This window comes from Monodon monoceros, unplaced genomic scaffold (genome assembly GCF_005190385.1).
Source record: "Monodon monoceros isolate NGI ecotype Baffin Bay Population unplaced genomic scaffold, NGI_Narwhal_1 Super_Scaffold_9, whole genome shotgun sequence".
Lineage (NCBI taxonomy): Eukaryota > Metazoa > Chordata > Mammalia > Artiodactyla > Monodontidae > Monodon > Monodon monoceros.
In genome coordinates this window covers 21,951,602-21,970,245 of record NW_021703786.1, presented here as the reverse complement: position 1 = coordinate 21,970,245, position 18,644 = coordinate 21,951,602, and the positions used below count along the sequence as shown (strand labels likewise).

At 45.4% G+C, this 18,644-nt stretch overlaps 1 protein-coding gene and 1 pseudogene across 2 annotated transcripts in view; one reads left to right on the top strand and one right to left on the bottom strand.

Moving 5' to 3' along the window:
* MRC2 (mannose receptor C type 2) overlaps positions 1 to 18,644 on the bottom strand; it is a 54,246-nt gene that overhangs the window by 30,446 nt on the left and 5,156 nt on the right. The gene's annotated exons all lie outside the window — the stretch shown is intronic.
* LOC114888915 lies at positions 3,366 to 4,643 on the top strand (annotated as a pseudogene).

The window sequence follows — 18,644 nt, the reverse complement described above, 5'->3', positions numbered from 1 at the left end:
TCTGGGCCAGGACAATCCAACCTCACTGACCAGCCAGCGAAGGGCAGGATCCAGGACCCGCGGCTGGGGCCGGGCCCAGTTCTGCATTCGACCCTGGACGGGAGCGCGCGTGGGTGGGGGCGTAGCCGTCCCGGCGCAGAAATCACGCGCCCGCCGCCCGCGCCGGCCTCCGCGGAGCCACACTTGTTTCACTTATCCGTGGGAGTCGTCAGCAGATTATTTCATAAAAGCACGGATAGGAGAGCCCCAGCCCCAGCGCTGCATTAGATGCTTCATACCTCTGATTTAGGATGAGTAAATGAATGAGTGAAAGGATTTATAATAAAGGAGACACCGGGACAAACTGAGAGAGAGCAACTTTTAAAAAATTTAGTTTGGGGAATTCCCTGGCGGCCCAGTGGTTAGGCCTCCTCGCTTTCACTGCGGGGGCGGGGGGAGGGTTGGTTCAACTGGCCAAACAAAAACAAATTTAGCTTTGCCAAAGTGGCTGCAGAAGTGGGGGGGGGTAACTTAAAGCTAAAATACTAGAAGCCCCCCCCGCCCCCTACTGCTTACTGCAGAGTCAACAGAAAGGAAGAAAAAATCTCCTTTAGGCCTTTCTGTATTTTCCACAGTGAAGATTTTTTTCAAACAAAGAAAGAGAAACGTGTGGGGAATTAAACTAAAATCTAATGATTTGTTTGTGAGAAACTGAGGTTTCAAATATAAACCATTGGATTCGCAAGAACTATTTTATGAACAATTTTTCGTTTTTCTTTTGGCTGCGTTGGGTCTTCGTTGCTGCGCGCGGGCTTTCTCTAGTTGCGGCGAGTGGGCTTCTCACTGCGGTGGCTTCTCTTGTTGTGGAGCACGGGCTCTAGGTGCGTGGGCTTCAGTAGTTGTGGCTCGCGGGCTCTAGAGCACAGGCTCAGTAGTTGTGGCGCACGAGCTTAGTTGCTCTGCGGCATGTGGGACCAGGGCTTGAACCCGTGTCCCCTGCATTGGCAGGCAGATTCTTAGCCACTGCGCCACCAGGGAAGCCCAACAATTTCTAACTAACAGTCTTTCACATAACATAGAAAAAAGGGTAGGATCCCTCCCCCCCCATTCACACAACACAATGAGTTCCTCATTGGCTAAGTGCCCCTTGAGGGCTCAGGTTCTATCCTCCGCCTCTCCATGTCCCCAGCGTTTGCCTGCCATAGTCTGGACTCACAAATGTCGAATGACAGAATGAGTATGAACTGGAGGGTCTTAGAATTCATCTTGTCAGTCCTTTAGAATTTGGAAACCGAAACACAGAAAGGTTAAGTGACTTGTCCAAGGACATTCAAACAGCTGGAACCATGACCTTTCCATTAGGACTAAACCTTATTCAAGTCCTGAACAGCATCACACCAGTATCTGCTTATATAAGTTGACCATATCATTTATTGTCTCATGTTGAGAATGAGAAGGGGAGTTACTAATAATTACAGCGCTACAACATGCTTGAGCCAGGGCTGTCCCAGGCAAACTAGGACATACGGTCACCCTGCACTTATGGAAAGAGACCACAAATAATGATACAAGTTAATGTTTACCATACACTTGGCTAGGTACCCGGCACCGGCTTCCCAGGCTTTCTCTTTAATCCTCACAGCAATGCTCAGAAATAGGTAAAATTCCTATCTCCATTTGACAGATAAGGAAACAGGTATTAAATAACTGAGAGATCAATTCTCTTGATAACACAGTTAATAAGGGGCAGAGCAGAGATGGGAGACCAGGAAGACTGGTCAGTTCCCAACAACTATTCCAGGTACTTGAAACTGATAACCCACAGGCAAGGTGCATTTGGCCGTCACGGTATGTGAAAGAAAAGTGAGCGAGCATTGAAAACTGGAGAGATTTCACATAAAAAACTGCATTTCCAGCTCTCTCAGAAACATTGGGAGGCCTGACAATGCTGAGCCAGTGTGCCTGTAAGGCGCCAGTCACAGTTTCTGGGTGGAGCTGCCCACCTGAGAGGGGTGCTCACCGGTTTGCCACAGTCCCTACCCACCCCTTTTGCACACCCCCCACTCCAACACTGAAGCGGAAGGAGAATGGCCATATGTTATCATGTTGGCACTACTGTTTTTATCAGAGTGCAGAAACATTCTTCAATATCCTGGTCTCTATTAAGAATGACCAGAGGGTTGCGCCTATTTCAAAATCGAAAAAAAAAGTGTGTTGGGAGTCCCCTCTAAATTAGGCTCCACTGCCCAGCAACCATAATGTCCCTGTGACTCGCTGCATTCCTTTCTCGAGACGTGTCTGAAACATAGTACGATTCTGAGAACTCCTGACACGATTCACCACAAGCTTTTGCTCCACTCGCTGGCAGTTCCGTGACCTTCTGAGGTGGCAACGTTCAAGGACTTGTTTGGCTCTTGAAGCAAGGCATGGATGGCACTCTTTTTAAAGTTGTGATGAGAAAAACAACTCCTTGGAGTTGCTGCCTCGGCACTTTACCGTATGACAAACCTGCTCACACCCAGAGTCTGGACATTTAGATAAGGGTCTGAGTTTGTGATTCCCACCCGAAGTTCCTGCTTTACTTTTTTGGGGGCACCTTTTAAAATAACCACTTAAGAGCTGAGCCCTTGGAGCTTCCCTGGTGACGCAGTGGTTGAGAGTCCGCCTGCCGATGCAGGGGACGCGGGTTCGTGCCCCGGTCTGGGAAGATCCCATATGCCGCGGAGCGGCTGGGCCCGTGAGCCATGGCCGCTGAGCCTGCGCGTCCGGAGCCTGTGCTCCGCAACGGGAGAGGCCACAACAGTGAGAGACCCGTGTACTGCAAAAAAAAAAAAAAAGTTGACCCCTTGAAAAATTAGTGACGGAGTAGGCGGGGGGAATGTGTGGTTGACGAGCCAGTGCGGGTGTGCCGATCCCAGTGGCCGGTGGCGGATGGAGCGGTGGGGGAGAGGGCACGATGGGCAATGCTGGGGAGAGGGCACGATGGGCAATGCCAGAGAGTGGCGCTGTGTGGAAAGTGACCCCGGGTCTTCACCGAGCTCATTAAAGCATTCAGTTGCTGAGGAGCCCAAGTAGAAGAAATAGGGAGTTTAGAGCCTGAGAATTTTGATAAATCCGGTTCATGGGTTGATTTTTCTTTTTTTAATTTTATTTTTATTATTTATTTTTGGCTGCGTTGAGTCTTCGTTGCTGTGCACGGGCTTTCTCTAGTTGGGGCAAGCGGGGGCTACTCTTCGTTGTGGTGCGCAGGCTTCTCATTGCGGTGGCTTCTCTTGTTGCGGAGCACGGGCTCCAGGCAGACGGGCTCAGTAGATGCGGCATGTGGGCTCAGTAGTTGTGGCTCACGGGCTCTAGAGCGCAGGCTCAGTAGTTGTGGTGCACGGGCTTAGTTGCTCCACAGCATGTGGGATCTTCCGGGACCAGGGCTCGAACCTGTGCCCTGCATTGGCAGGTGGATTCTTAACCACTGCGCCACCAGGGAAGCCCTGATTTTTCTTTTCAAGTTGCAGCCAGAAGAAGAAACAGCAGGCTCTGGGGCTCAGGACCCCAGACTTGACATGATATTTTTTGCCAAGCGGGTAATTAATAATGCTTGTGCTACTCGAGCCATAGTAAGTGTGTTATTGAACTGTACCCATCAAGATGTCCATTTAGGAGAGATATTATCAGGGTTTAAAGAATTTTCACAAAGTTTTGATGCAGCTGTGAAAGGTTTGGCACTGAGTAATTCGGATGTGATTCGACAAGTACACAACAGTTTCGCCAGACAGCAGATGTTTGAATTTGATGCATAGACATCAGAAAAAGAAGATGCTTTTCACTTTGTCAGTTATGTTCCTAGTAATGTAAGACTGTATGAATTAGATGGATTAAGAGAAGGACCCACTGATTTAGGTGTATGTCATCAAGATGACTGGATCAGCGCAGTGAGGCCAGTCATAGAAAAAAGGATACACAAGTACAGTGAAGGTGAAATTCAATTTAACTTAATGGCCATTGTGTCTGACAGAAAAATGATATATGAACAGAAGATAGAAGAATTACAAAGACAACTTGCTGAGGAGGAACCCATGGATACAGATCAGGGTAATAACATGTTAAGTGCTATTCAGTCAGAGGTTGCCAGAAATCAGATGCTTATTGAAGAAGTACAGAAATTAAAAAGATATAAGATTGAAAATATCAGAAGGAAGCATAATTATCTGCCATTCATTATGGAATTCTTAAAGACTTTAGCAGAACACCAGCAGTTAATACCACTAGTAGAAAAGGCAAAAGAAAAACAGAATGCAAAGAAAGCACAGGAAACCAAATGAAGAAGATGCTTTGGGATGTGTACACATTTCTGCTTCTGCACTTATTTTCGAGGAAACCATTAAGTATAAAGGACTTTGAGCAACAACCTAATTGACTCAGCGCACGTGTGACAACAGTCCCAGCTGGTCTCACCTTCAGGGTGTGGATTCATAACCTCCCCCCCGCCTGCATCATGTGCGTGTGGCGCATATTAAATAAAAGTGGTCAGAAAAAAAAGAAAACAGTCACTGACCTCTGCCCCAGCCACCCGGGAAGCACTAGGTGCCTGCTACCCTGCTCTCTCTGTCCTGCCCGCTGACGACCTGGGACTGAGGGCTGCCCTCCCCCTGGCCCATTGTGCCACCAACCCCCCGCCCCTCACCCTGTTTCTGGGATGTGTAAGTAACAAATTGTTACTTTTACTTCCTCTCTGTTGGTTTACTGAAATTGTCCCTTCAACCAAAACAATCCCAGGGTTTTCACTTCCCCAAAGTGGGAGCTCGGATGCCGAGGAAGTACCCGCCGACCCCAATCCATGTAGGTGGCTTGTGCCTCCTCTAACCTGCATAATCTTCTTCTTCTTTTTTTTTTAATTAATTAATTTATTTTTGGGTCTTCGTTGCTGTGCATGGGCTTTTCTTTAGTTGCGGCAAGCGGGGTCTACTCTTCATTGCAGTGCGCTTCTCTTGTTGCAAGCATGGACTCTAGGCACACAGGCTTCAGTAGTTGTGGCACACAGGCTCAGTAGTTGTGGCTCATGGGCTTAGTTGCTCCGCGGCATGTGGGATCTTCCCAGACCAGGGCTCGAACCCGTGTCCCCTGCATTGGCAGGCGAATTCTTAACCACTGCGCCACCAGGGAAGTCCTAACCTGCATATTCTTAATTGAACACACCAGCTCTGGCTTCTCAACACAAAAGTTAAATGAACTTAGAATCTTTTTTGCTTGGGAAACTTTAGGATCTCCCTAAGACTATATGCCAAAGATTAAACACTTGCTGACTTCTGCAACGACAAACCAATGGGACCTTCCTTGCCCACACCTTCTTTGGAAGCACGGTGGAGGGCTTAGGAGGGTGACTCTGGAATCTGGACCCACCCAGGTACAAATCTCTTCTTGGGCCCTGGGGCCAGCTGCCTCACTTCTGCAAGCCTCACTTTGGGGAAGACACCAATATGACCAATCTCATGAGTTTCTGGGAAGATTAAGGAAGAAAATGCTTAAAGATGCTTTGTACCTTTAGCATTTGGTAATGGAAGGCCATTATTTTTTGTTTGTTTGTTTTAAATATTTATTCATTTTGGCTGCGTCGGGTCTTAGTTACGGCACGCGGGATCTTTCGTTGCAACGTGGGCTTCTCTCTAGTTGTGGTGCACGGGCTCCAGAGTGCGTGGGCTCTGTAGTTGTGGCACCTGGGCTCTCTTAGTTGCCCCGTGGCATGTGGGATCTTAGTTCCCCGACCAGAGATTGAACCCACGTGCCCTGCAATGGAAGGCAGATTCTTAACCACTGGACCACCAGGGGAGTCCCCATTATTGTTTTTTAACATTGAAGAGCCTCTGCCCGGATCAGGGCTGTGAGCTCAAGAGTCTGTTTCACAGCAGAGAGCCTGGGAACCAGGCGTAACAGATGCTGCAATCCGGATAAGAGGAAATGATAAGAGTAAATAAAGCCAAGGACTTGAGTGTTTAAGCTGCTCTTCAGAAGAATTAAAAGAAAAATAAATCCACGGTCCAGATGCAGAGTCCTCCTGCAATTCCCATGGGTGGGTCCCTGGCAACTATCATTTGTTTCTAACTTCTGAGCTTTTGGACCCTCCTCAGGTGCACCTGGAAGGGAGATGCAAGAAGAGGCCATGGACAGTGTGACAGGGGAAAGGGGGGTACTTCTGGGGAGGTCAGGGCAGCATGGGGTATGCTGCTCTCCCCGCCACATTCTGGTTCTGCAGAAATCAAGTCCAAGGGCAGTCGTAAAGGGAAAATGAGGTCACGAAACAACGCAGCTGGAAGGGAGTGTGGAAGGAGGTGGCGAGGGCCCACTCCGCTTGGGGTGGCAGATGCTGGGGCAGGAGGAGGTGGACAGAGTTGCGTGGGCCCCTCGCTGGGACTCAGGCAGTCGCATGGCAGTGGGGCTCCAAGAATGGGAGGAGGCAAGGGTTGGAGCAGCGCAGGCTGAGAATCTAGTCTAGGAGTTCAGGTTCTGATTCTGCCATTACAATGTAAATGACCTTAGGGTATTCGGTTTTCTTACCTGTGAACCGAATTCAAAAATACCCTTGCCTTGGGCTTCCCTGGTGGCACAGTGGTTGAGAGTCAGTCTGCCGATGCAGGGGACACGGGTTCGTGCTCCGGTCCGGGAAGATCCCACATGCCGCGGAGCGGCTGGGCCCGTGAGCCATGGCCGCTGAGCCTGCGTGCGTGTCCGGAGCCTGTGCCCCGCAACGGGAGAGACCACAACAGTGAGAGGCCCGCATACCGCAAAAAAACAAACAAACAAACAAAACAACCCTCCCTGCCTCTCCACAGCTTCCTGGGGAGATCTACAGGGAGAGTTCTATGGGGATGTTGACATGATTCTTTTAGGGTCTCTCTCCCCCATTAAATGGTTCCTTCAGAGCAGAAGCATGTCTCATCCATTTATCTCCCCAGTTCAGGGCATACAACAGGTGCTCAATACATGTGTGTTTTGAAATTTGTTAAAATTTGCCTTATAGCACAATATGGTCAGTTTAAAAAATGTTCCAAGTGTGCCTGAAAATAATTTGTAATCTAAAGTTTTGGAGCATAGTGACTATATATCTGCTTGTTGAATCAAATTTGCTGCTCACGTTATTTAAGTTTTTTTTTTTTTTTTTTTTTTTTTTGCTGTACGCGGGCCTCTCACTGTTGTGGTCTCTCCCGTTGCGGAGCACAGGCTCCGGACGCGCAGGCTCAGCGGCCATGGCTCACGGGCCCAGCCGCTCCGCGGCACGTGTGATCTTCCCGGACCGGGGCACGAACCCGTGTCCCCTGCACCGGCAGGCTGACTCTCAACGACTGCGCCACCAGGGAAGCCCTTATTTAAGTTTTTTATATCCTTACCAATTTTTTTTGGGGGGGGTCTACTGGTTCTGAAAGAGGTATCCTCTATCAGTGAATGATAGCAGTATGTTAAATCTCCTATTATGATAGTGAATTTGTCTATTTTTTCCTCGTAGCTCTGTTGCTCTATATAATTTGAAGTTAAGTGCATACAAAATTTAAAACTTCCTGGTAAATTGGACTTGTTGATATGAAGTGCCCTTGTTTATTTCTAGTAACGCTTTTGCTTTCAAGTCTACTGTATCTGTTATTATACAATTTCCTTTTGGTTTATATTTGCACAGTATATCTTTTCCAATTCTTTTACTTTCAAATTTTTTGTACCATTATGTTTTATTTTTTTAATAAATTGTTAAAAATTAATTAATTAATTTAAAAAAATAACTGAAAAAGTTAAAAAAAGAAAACTAAGAAGCAAATTCAGTGGAATGCATAATAGGCTCCTTGGGAGAATGCTTTAGGTCTCAGTTCATTTCTTCATAAGATGAACGTTCCCACCAAAAGCATCAGAGTAAATAAACGTCATGCCTCATCACTGCTTTCCACGTTCATACAGCACGCATGTAGGTATAATGCTGGTTAATGCAAAAAAATCACAATATTCAATGACTTTGAATAAGAAGTGGAGGAAGCAAACATTTACTAGATTCCATGAATAAAAACCTCTCTAATAAAGCTTATGTGGGAGGATAATGGCTCCAGCTACCCTAGCAAAGGAGGCAGGGTCCCCTTTCCTATGAATAGCTGGGCTCAGGTGTGATGTTGGGAACAACACAAGGCAAATAAATAGCAACTGAGAAAAAAACAAAAACAAAAACACATGTGTGTTGAACTGAGCTGGACCAGGGGAGGTGGAAAGGCAAGCTGTCCTATGTCCTATAGGCAAGGGTTTAACATCCTCTGAATTGCATCCTCCTTTAAAAGCAGATCATGTATGGACAATGAATAGAAGAGGATAAGGGAGACATGAAATTATTTATTGTGCCAGGAGGTTGGGATTATGTGTACCTTTCTCTTATATTATTATAATGTTTCTAAAGTAAATAAAACGGAGGGAAGCGAGACACGGGGCATCTTAAGGTCTTTGAAGGAACCAAAGCTCTCTGCATTTCCCACAGAACCCGACTCCTTGCTCAGCGTTCAGTGAGTTTGACTTGCTTTGCCCTGGAAGCTACAAAGGGTCAGATATATACACAAGACCCATCATCACCACCACTGTGACATCACTCAGACCTCCAATGACACAACAGACTTGACCTACAAAGGAATGTCTGCGAGGGTCCCCCAAACCCTTCTCTCTCTCCACCCTTTCACATCCTTTTCCTGATTTCTTCAGTATATTTTTAGGACCATATTTTAAAAAGTACTGCTCCCACAACCATCACAGTTCCTCCCTCTCTGATATTAATTAAAAATCAACAGCATGGTTAAGAGAGCTTGGGCTCTGGGTTCAAGGCTGGGTTTGAATTCCTGCTCTTGAACTAGTCATTTGACCTCTTCATCCTTCAGTGACCTCATCTGTTCAGTGGAGGAAATACTCCTGCTTACGGCACAGAACAAGTACTGAGCACCTCGCATGTGCCAGGAGCTGTGCTGGTGCTGACCCCTGAGTGGTTGGCAGAACTGGTTGAGACCACAGATGGAACGACTCACCACACTGCCCCACACAAGTGAGCTCATGGTGACAGCAGCCCTGGGGGCAACCCTTCTGGAGGAGAATATGGCACCATGCGTCAAAAGCCTTCAAAAACACAGACCTTTGACCCAGAGTTCACTTCTTATGAATTTAACTTAAAGAAATAATTAAGAATCTATGCAAAGATTTTGCTACACAGCATTATTTATAACAACAATGACTGGGGGAAAATTAATGTCCAACAATATGGCACTGACTGTGTCAACTGAAATACACTCACACAATGGGATACTATGCAGACAACAGTAATCAATTTATAAGAGTATTTCGACATGAATAGAGGTTCACACTGTAACTGATTTTAAAAAACTGGATGTATAATATGACCTTATTTTTATTTTCTTTTAAATCAAGTAAAGTCTGAAAAGACCTTTGTGCATTCTTGTTATTAAACTTGGGTGTCCAAATCGCCAGGGTTGCTTGTTTACAGAGCAAGTGCCCAGGCCCTACAGCAGACCTACTGAATTAGAACCTCAAGATGAAGGAATATCTGGATCATAAACAAGGTTCCCAGGCGATTCTGAGGCTCACCAGAGTTTCAGAAACACTGTACATGCCTAAGTGTTAACAGTGGTTATCACTGACTTATGGGATACCTGGTGATTTTTATTTTCTTCTCTTTGTATTTTCTACAGTTTACATGTTTGGAAATTAAAAAGAGATATGACCTGAATGTCCAACAAGGGATAGTTACAGGACATCCGTACAACGGAATCTTATGCAGCCATGGAAGCATTGGGTGGAAATACGCTGATGACATATGAAAGAATGTTACAAATCAACACTAAAACGTCTATGTAAAGTTTTATACAGAGAGAGGAAAGGAGAGGAGAGGAGACACAGTCTGGCAGGATATTCTTTAAAATGTTAACGTGCCTGTTTCTTAGTGGTGAAATTTTAGGTAACCTTTCTTTTTTGTAACTTTTTCTACCTTTTGAATTGTGTACTATAAATAGGTAACATTTTTTACAATCATAAAAATGTATTCTGATCCTGAAAAAATATATATGTAACACTGTCTTTCTGAGGGCCTTGTGGGAGGGAGGGTTAGTGAAACAGAAAAGGTGCCAGTGCGTAAAAGGGGGAAGAGTAGCCTTCCAGGGAAGGAGAGAACTCAGTCTGACCCCAAAGGGCTTTGTAAACCTTGCTAACAAGGCCAATTGTGTGGAGGAGGAGGGGGGATAAAAAGATACTTCAGACATAGATATGGATGTAGTAATGTGTGGCTTGAGGGACCCTAGTTCCCTGACCAGGGACTGAACCAGGGCCCTCTGCAGTGAAAGCCCGGAGTCCTAACCACTGGACCGCCAGGGAATAAAAATTTTAAATGAACAACAAACAGGGGAAAGATATTTCTTTTTCTTTTCCCCTATTTTTTGGCCGCGCCATGCGGCATGCAGGATCTTAGTTCCCCAACCAGGGATGGAAACCCTGCTCCCTGCAGCGGAAGTGCGGTCTTAACCACTGGACTTCCGACGCGCAGGCTCAGCGGCCATGGCTCACGGGCCCAGCCGCTCCGCGGCATGTGGGATCCTCCTAGACGGGGGCACGAACTCGTGTCCCCTGCATCGGCAGGCGGACTCTCAACCACTGCGCCACCAGGGAAGACCTGTTTTTTTTTTTCTTGTTTTTGTTTTTTCGGGTGGGGGGAGAGATTTCTAACAAATATGGCAAGAAGCTCATATAGGCCAATGAGAAAAATATAGAGACCCAGTAATTTTAAGCCCCTAAGACCTGAACAGATGCGATGATCAAGAATATGTATGAACAGACAATTCATGAAGAAGAAATATCCATGTCTAATGAGGTTATGGAAAAAATGTTTAAAAGCATTTGAAATACTGGTAATGTTCCTATTTGCTGGATCCGACCCTTGGTTACATGGGTGTGTTCAGTTTGTGAAAATTCATTGAGCTGAACATCTGAACATGGTGTGTTCACTTTCCTGTATTTATATTATACCCCAAGAATGAAAAAATTTTAAAGCAAGGCATGGATAAACACAAAATAGAGACTGGGTGGGAGGAACAGGGAGAGAGAGGGAGAGGGAGAGAGAGAGAGAGAGAGAGAGAGAGAGAGAGAGAGAAGCACATAGGTAGATGTAAGTATTGCAATGTTCTCTGTCTTGGATTAGGTGGTGGATTCGCAAATGTTCATTATATTATAATGCATACTTTGTTTACAAAATAAAAGAAGACCATGCAGGGAAGCAAACAGGACTGAGTGCCCTGCTCCACCAATCACTAGATATGTGATCCTGGCTCGCAGCCTATCTGGCTCAATTTCCTTATCCGTGAAATAGAGGAATGTGAGGATTAAAAATACAGGGACTTCCCTGGTGGCGCAGTGGTTAAGAATCCACCTGCCAATGCAGAGGACACGGATTCGAGCCCTCGTCCGGGAAGATCTCACATGCCACGGAGCAACTAAGCCCGTGAGCCACAACTACTGAGCCTGCGCTCTAGAGCCCACAAGCCACAACCACTGAGCCCATGCACCACAACCACTGAAGCCCACGTGCCTAGAACCCGTGCTCCGCAACAAGAGAAGCCACCGCAATGAGAAGACTGCGCACCGCAACAGAGTAGACCCCACTTGCAGCAACTAGAGAAGCCCGCGCACAGCAACAAAGACCCAACACAGCCAAAATAAATAAATTTATGTAAAAAAAAAAAATACAGTGCATGTGGAATTGCCTAATACTGACCCTGGCAGACTATACGTGATCAGTAAACATTAACACGGTTTCCATTTCTCTCACTTGTTACAGTGTTATATAGAAACGTCATAAGGTTTTCAAAAAGGAGGAAGCCTTCCAAAAGCTCGTCCCCTGACTGCTACCTTTTCGATTTGCATTCCAATCTTGTCCGTATGGACGGCCATTTAGTACTTACAGAATTTCGTGTCCTAGTGTCTTGAAATGCAAACTTGTATTACAGCGTTCGCATCCTCTCCAGCTGTCCCTTCTGTAACCACTCAGCTGATAAGTGCAAGATCAACAGGTTCGCGTTGGAGGGTCTGTTAATGGAAAGAGCCTGAGGCGGGTGCCTACGCCGGTGATCCAGCTCTTGAAGGTGAGCACCCTGAGCGCGCCTTCAGGAAACCCCGCTCTGAGGCTGACCCTCCTACACAGGCCTCCTCGCCTGCAAGTAGCGGAAACCCAACTCCAACTCATCATTTTAAAAAAACAAGGGGGGGGGGGTGATGGGCTTCCCTGGTGGCGCAGTGGTTGAGGGTCCACCTGCCGATGCAGGGAACACGGGTTCGTGCCCCGGTCCGGGAGGATCTCACATGCCGCAGAGCGGCTAGGCCCGTGAGCCATGGCCGCTGAGCCTGCGCGTCCGGAGCCTGTGCTCCGCAACGGGAGAGGCCACAACAGTGAGAGGCCCGCGTACCGCCAACAAGAGGGGCAGGCCTGGAGTGGCTAGGGAAAACTGTAACCAGGGTCTCGGCCAGCCTGGGTCTCAGCGCCACCTACCCCGAACCCAGGTTCCACTCTCCCCTCCTGGAACCGGGCTGTCCCCTCTGTGCTACACCAGACCCTGCAGGGCTCCCTTCGCGCCTGGGAAAAGCTCGCCCTGCCCCCACGAGACTCTGATTGGCCCCGTGGGGTCACGTGCTGCAGGCTTGGACCAGTTAGGTGATGGGAGTGGACGGAGGGTGCGACTGGAATCACTTGGTTGGACAGAGAGAAAGTTGTCCTCTGCCACCCCATTGCTGCAAATTACAGACATGCTAAAAAGAAAAATCACCCCTGTTAAATAATCAATACATAATATGACAGAATATGACATAACTTCTATTAAATTTTGGTGTGATCTTTACCAATTTTATCTTGTCTCTACGCCTCACATACAAGTTACATTCATTTATATATCACATACACACGCACACCCAAACAAATGTTTCTGAGTCTTGTTTTTGTACTTAATATTTTAGAAAAAGGATTTCTCTGTATCTTTTAATTTTGTAAAAACCATTTTAATGGCTGTATGCTATTTCATGATGTGATATACCACATTCCATTTACTCATTCCCTAGCTATTACTGCTCTTCAACTTGTAAGCAGATTTTTCTTAATTATAAATAATATATTGACCATATTGTTACATCAATCTTTGTTGGCACTTTGGAGGCATATCTTGCCTTTTTTTCTTTTTTTTTTAATTACTAGTGATTTAAAACATTTTCCAAAGGCGTATTAGACATTGGTATTCCTTCTTTGTGAATTCTGTTCCCAGCTTTTACTGGCTCATGTATTCTAATCTTAGATGCCTTAAAACTAGTGGAGGTTCCTGTGTTTTTCTCACTGGCTTATGTGAGCTTCTTGCCGTAACTATTCCAGACATCTCCTCCCTGTTTGTTGTTCTTCTAAATTCTATGTGTGACTCCCTCTGGTTACAACTTCTCCCACTAAGGGTAACGGCTCTCCTGACTTCAAACGGCGTAGGTCAGTGTTACCCTCTTTTTTGTATTTTATATAGATGGGATCATATGGTATGAATGCATCTGACTCAATATTTTTGTGAGCCTTAAACTGTCGCATGTGGTCGTAGGTTGCTCATTCTCATCGCTGTATACTACTTAATAGTGTGGAGCCACCATAATTTATCCATTCTGTTGTTGATGGGCATTTGGGTAATTTTCAGTTTGGGGCTAGTTTTCAGTTTGGGGCTATTATGAATAGTACTGCTGTGAGCAACTTGGCTTTTTTAAGAATATAGTTTAGGGACTTCCCTGGTGGCGCAGTGGTTAAGAATACACCTGCCAATGCAGGGAACACGGGTTCGGGCTCTGATCCGGGAAGATCCCATATACTGCGGAGCACCTGGGCCCGTGAGCCACAACTGCTGAAGCCCGCATGCCTAGAGTCAGTGCTCCGCAACAAGAGAAGCCACCGCAATGAGAAGGCCGCTCACCGCAACGAAGAGTAGCCCCTGCTCGCCAAAACTAGAGAAAGCCCGCGCGCAGCAACGAAGATCCAACGCAACGAAAAATAAAAAATAAAATAAATTTGTTTTAAAAATTATTTTAAAAAAGAAAAGAATATAGTTTAGGGACTTCCTTGGCGGTCCAGTGGTTAAGACTTCGCCTTCCAATGCAGGGGGTGTGGCTTTGATCCCTGTTCGGGGAGCTAAGATCCCACATGCCTCTCGGCCAAGAAACCAAAACATAAAACAGAAGCAATATTGTAACAAATTCAATACAGACTTTAAAAATGGTCTACATCAAAAAAATTCTTTAAAAAAAAGAATACAGTTCCTTAGGTTACCTACTAAATACAAAGGAGAAAAGGTACTTTTTTAGTGGAGAGATCTGGTAGACATCAGATGAACCAATTGATCAAAGTCAGCATCACCAATAAGGGAACAAACTGACAATGTGATACGACGGGAAGGACACATTTGTGTCCCACCCCTGTGGTTTTCTTTCCAAAAATGTTTAACATAAATTTAATGATTAAACAATCAGACAAATTCAGACTGCGAACACTCTACCAAACATTTGATGCCTGAAGTCATCAAAGATCCAGTGTCATAAATGACAAGAAGGCCAACTATTCTAGATTAAGAGAGGCTGAAGAGACACGACACCAAATAGAGTCCTAGACTTAAACAACAGCTGACATTATTGGGACAACTGGAGAAATTCAAACACGAACTACATATTAAAAAAAACTATAGTATCTGTTGTATTTCTTAGATGTGATTACGGTATTATGGTTTTATAGGAGAATGTCTTTGTTTTTACTTGATACATGGTGACGTACTGGTGTGATATGTCACGTCTACAACTACTGATTCACCACACACACACACACACACACACACACACACAGTGAGGTAAAGCAAATGTGACCAAGGATACTCAGATCCTTAGAAATGAGGTTAAGCATCTATGAAGTTAGAAAATCCTTTCCTCAGGGGCCAGGACTGACTGCAAGGCCGTTTCCTGTTGAATTCCTATTTGACCAAGCTGGTCTGACTCAATGCGGTTCCCTCTGCAGTCAGACAGGCTCCCAACCCTGTGTCTGAGATTTCAAAGGAGTCTATTGCTTCCATCTTCCTTCTAACAAACTTAAAAATTGCACCTAAAATGAAATCAGCACACATTTGCCTCTAGGATGTTCCTCTACATTTGGGGCTGGGGAGAGAGGTTGCTCTTAAAATATGAGCTTCAGGCAGGTAGGATTCAGGACTGGCTTGTTCGCCACGGTGTCATCTGCATCAAATACCACGCCTGGCGCGTTGTCAGTGCTCGGGAAGCAGACAGCTAATCGCATGAATGAGAAAATGCACGTCAGTGATCAGACATGCGTCTTCACTTAATTATTGCCCGTGTGTGTATATCAGTTTGTATGATTGCCTTGTGGTCATGATCACTTTCCTTCTTAGATATATTTCCACGCACGGGCATTAGTTCTTTTCTTTTGGCCACACTGCTGCACCTCATGTGGAATCTTAGTTCCTCGACCAAGGATCGAACCTGCATCCCCTGCATTGGAAGGGCGGAGTCTTAACCACTGGACCACCTGGGAAGTCCCTGACATTACATGTGTCATTATATTCTATATTTGTCATTTAGAACTACGTAAATTGTCCATCGTGTTAAGATTCTTGATTAGCCATGCTCTTGTTGTTGGGCATCTAGATGGGCTCCAATTTGTTTTGCTACTATAAATAGCACTTCTATGAACATTTTTTTTTTCTCTTTGGGATTAATGCCTTACAAATTCCCCAAGTGGAATTATGAGGTCAAAGGAGATGAAGTCTTACATATCTAGTGTCTTACATCTTGTCTGAAAGACTGAATGCTAAAAAACTGAACTAATTGGGGCTTCCCTGGTGGTGCAGTGGTTGAGAGTCCGCCTGCCGATGCAGGGGACACGGGTTCGTGCCCCGGTCTGGGAAGATCCCACATGCCGCGGAGCGGCTGGGCCCGTGAGCCATGGCCGCTGAGCCTGCGCGTCTGGAGCCTGTGCTCCGCAACGGGAGAGGCCACAACAGTGAGAGGCCCGCGTACCGGGGAAAAAAACAAAACAAAAAAAACTGAACTAATTTACGTGCTCCAGTCATACATATTAGTTGCCTCACAGCTCTGCCAAGATTAGGTTTTCTATTTTTACTAGTTTAATTACATATTTTTTAAAGTTGATTTCTTTAATTTCTAGTGATCTTTGCACTTTCTACACGACAACTTGCCAGCTGAATTTTCTCTTGATCAGCTGTAAATTGAAACTAAAAATGTTAAATTATAATCCTGTTGTCCAATACCATTTACAAGTACAGATTCATTTTCCCATTAGGGTGTTGCTTCTGGTGTGTCTTACATTAAGTTCTTATAACAGTCTAAGTCTACTTTTGAAATGTATTCCGGTCCACTGGACTTTTTTTCTGTTTATTTTAATTCAATGCCATATGTTTTTCATGATTGTGACATCATCTAAAACTCTGGAAACTCATTGGCCTTTCCACTACTACAAACAAAATTCTCATCACAAGAAAAAAACTTTGTAAAGATGTGAGGTGATGGATGTTAACATTGTGGAGATCATTTTGCAATACATACAGATATCAGATCATTATGTGTACACTTTAAACTCAATACAACGTTATATGTCAATTACATTCAGTAAAACTGGTGGTGGTGGGGAGCTCTTTGGAACACCTGTCTTTTTTTGTTTGGTTCAATAAATATTTACTAAATGACAGTGTCCAAGGCTGGAAGCTGTGCAGAGTTGACAAAGCCCTGCCCCAGAGGTGCTCACAGTCTGGGAGGGGAGGAAGGGGCTCCACCAGGCGGGCGGCAGCAATGAAATGGAAAAGGAGTCTGGGGAGAAAGTCTACTTCCAGCTGAGGCTGCAGGTATGAGCGGGGACCCAGAGCCACACCTGCGGAGCCAGGCGTTCCTGGTCAAGAGAAAAGCGGGAGTGGGGGCTTCACTGGGCAGGACTCAGGGCATCTGAATTTGACTTGCTCAAGGGTTTGAAGAGAAAGGCTGGAACCTGACCATGGAAGGCCTCAAATTCTCAATTCAACTCTGTTCTGTTGGCGATTAAATCCGCCCTCTTGGATCACAAATCTGGCAACAATGTGGGCTCTGGACTGAGGATGGAAGCCAGGAGGCAGAGACTGCAGATGCAAACCACATCACAGAGGCCAGAGGGAAAGAAAATTTTCAAACAGTGTCCATCAATAGGGAAGCAGCTAAAAAAAAAAAAAAAAAGAACAGTACATCCTTCCTACCAACTACTGAGCACCATTAAGAATGGCACAGCTCTGAAGCCATTGGAAATGCCATGAATATTGTTAAATAAAATGTATTGTATTATACAGTATAAAACGTGGTTCTGTTTGTGTAAAAGGAGTATTTATATGGGTGTATATGCATAAAGAACGGAAGATTACGCCGTTTACAAAACTACTGACAGTGGTTACTGTTAGGGTGCATGTGGAGGGAAGGGAGGACCTCAGATTTTTTACATGTTACCCCTTTATGGTCTGACCGTTTTCCACCGAGCATGCATCATTAAAACTGAGGCTATCTCAGGGTAGTAGCCTCAGTTTTAATGATGCATGCTCTAATGGACTTGAGGATATGGGGAGGGGGAAGGGTAAGCTGTGACAAAGCGAGAGAGTGGCATGGACATATATACACTACCAAACGCAAAATAGATAGCTAGTGGGAAGCAGCCGCATGGCACAGGGAGATCAGCTCGGTGCTTTGTGACCACCTAGAGGGGTGGGATAGGGAGGGTGGGAGGGAGGGAGACGCAAGAGGGAAGAGATATGGGAACATATGTATATGTATAACTGATTCACTTTGTTATAAAGCAGAAACTAACACACCATTGTAAAGCAATTATACTCCAATAAAGATGTAAAAAAAAACAAAAACTGAGGCTAATAACAGCACCCGTGCTGCAAGGTGAGGCCTGCAGAGGGGCACTGCATTTAGTAACTAGGAAGCCTAATTACCAGGACCGCTGGGAGGCAGCTCCGTAGGAGGCAGGTTACGGTGAGGCAGGATGACTGGCGGCTCGGTGTGCACTGAAAGGGCAGAGTCCAGGGAACTCAGCTCTGAAAGGAAGTTTAGCTGAAGAAGCTTCATGATGAGGAGAAGCAAAAAAAGGAGGGAAGTAAATTGAGGGGCCTAAGGGGTAAGGACAGCTGAGGATGGATTTTTTTTTTCTTTAGGATTTAAATTTACTTTCAGAAAAAGTATGGTTACTTTTTGGCCCTTATGGTATGTCATCAAGCAGTAAAGGGTTATCAAAGACCTACTTCGATTAAAAAAAAAAAGTGGCTGTAGTTAGGGCTTTGTATGTTGAGGATTGTGTTTCTTTCATGTTTAAGTCCCTTGATATTCATGTTTTCTCTTCCTAATAATAATAAAAATAGCAATAATTTAATATTATTTGTTAAGAAGTGACTGTGTCCAGCACTGTACCACGTAACTCATACATATATTGTCATTTCTTACGATATCCCTACGAGGGGCTATTATTTTATTTTTCCCATTTTACAAATGAAGAAACTTGAGCTTCTGCCCGAGGTCACGCAGCTGGCGAGTGGCATTAATTACAGCCCCAC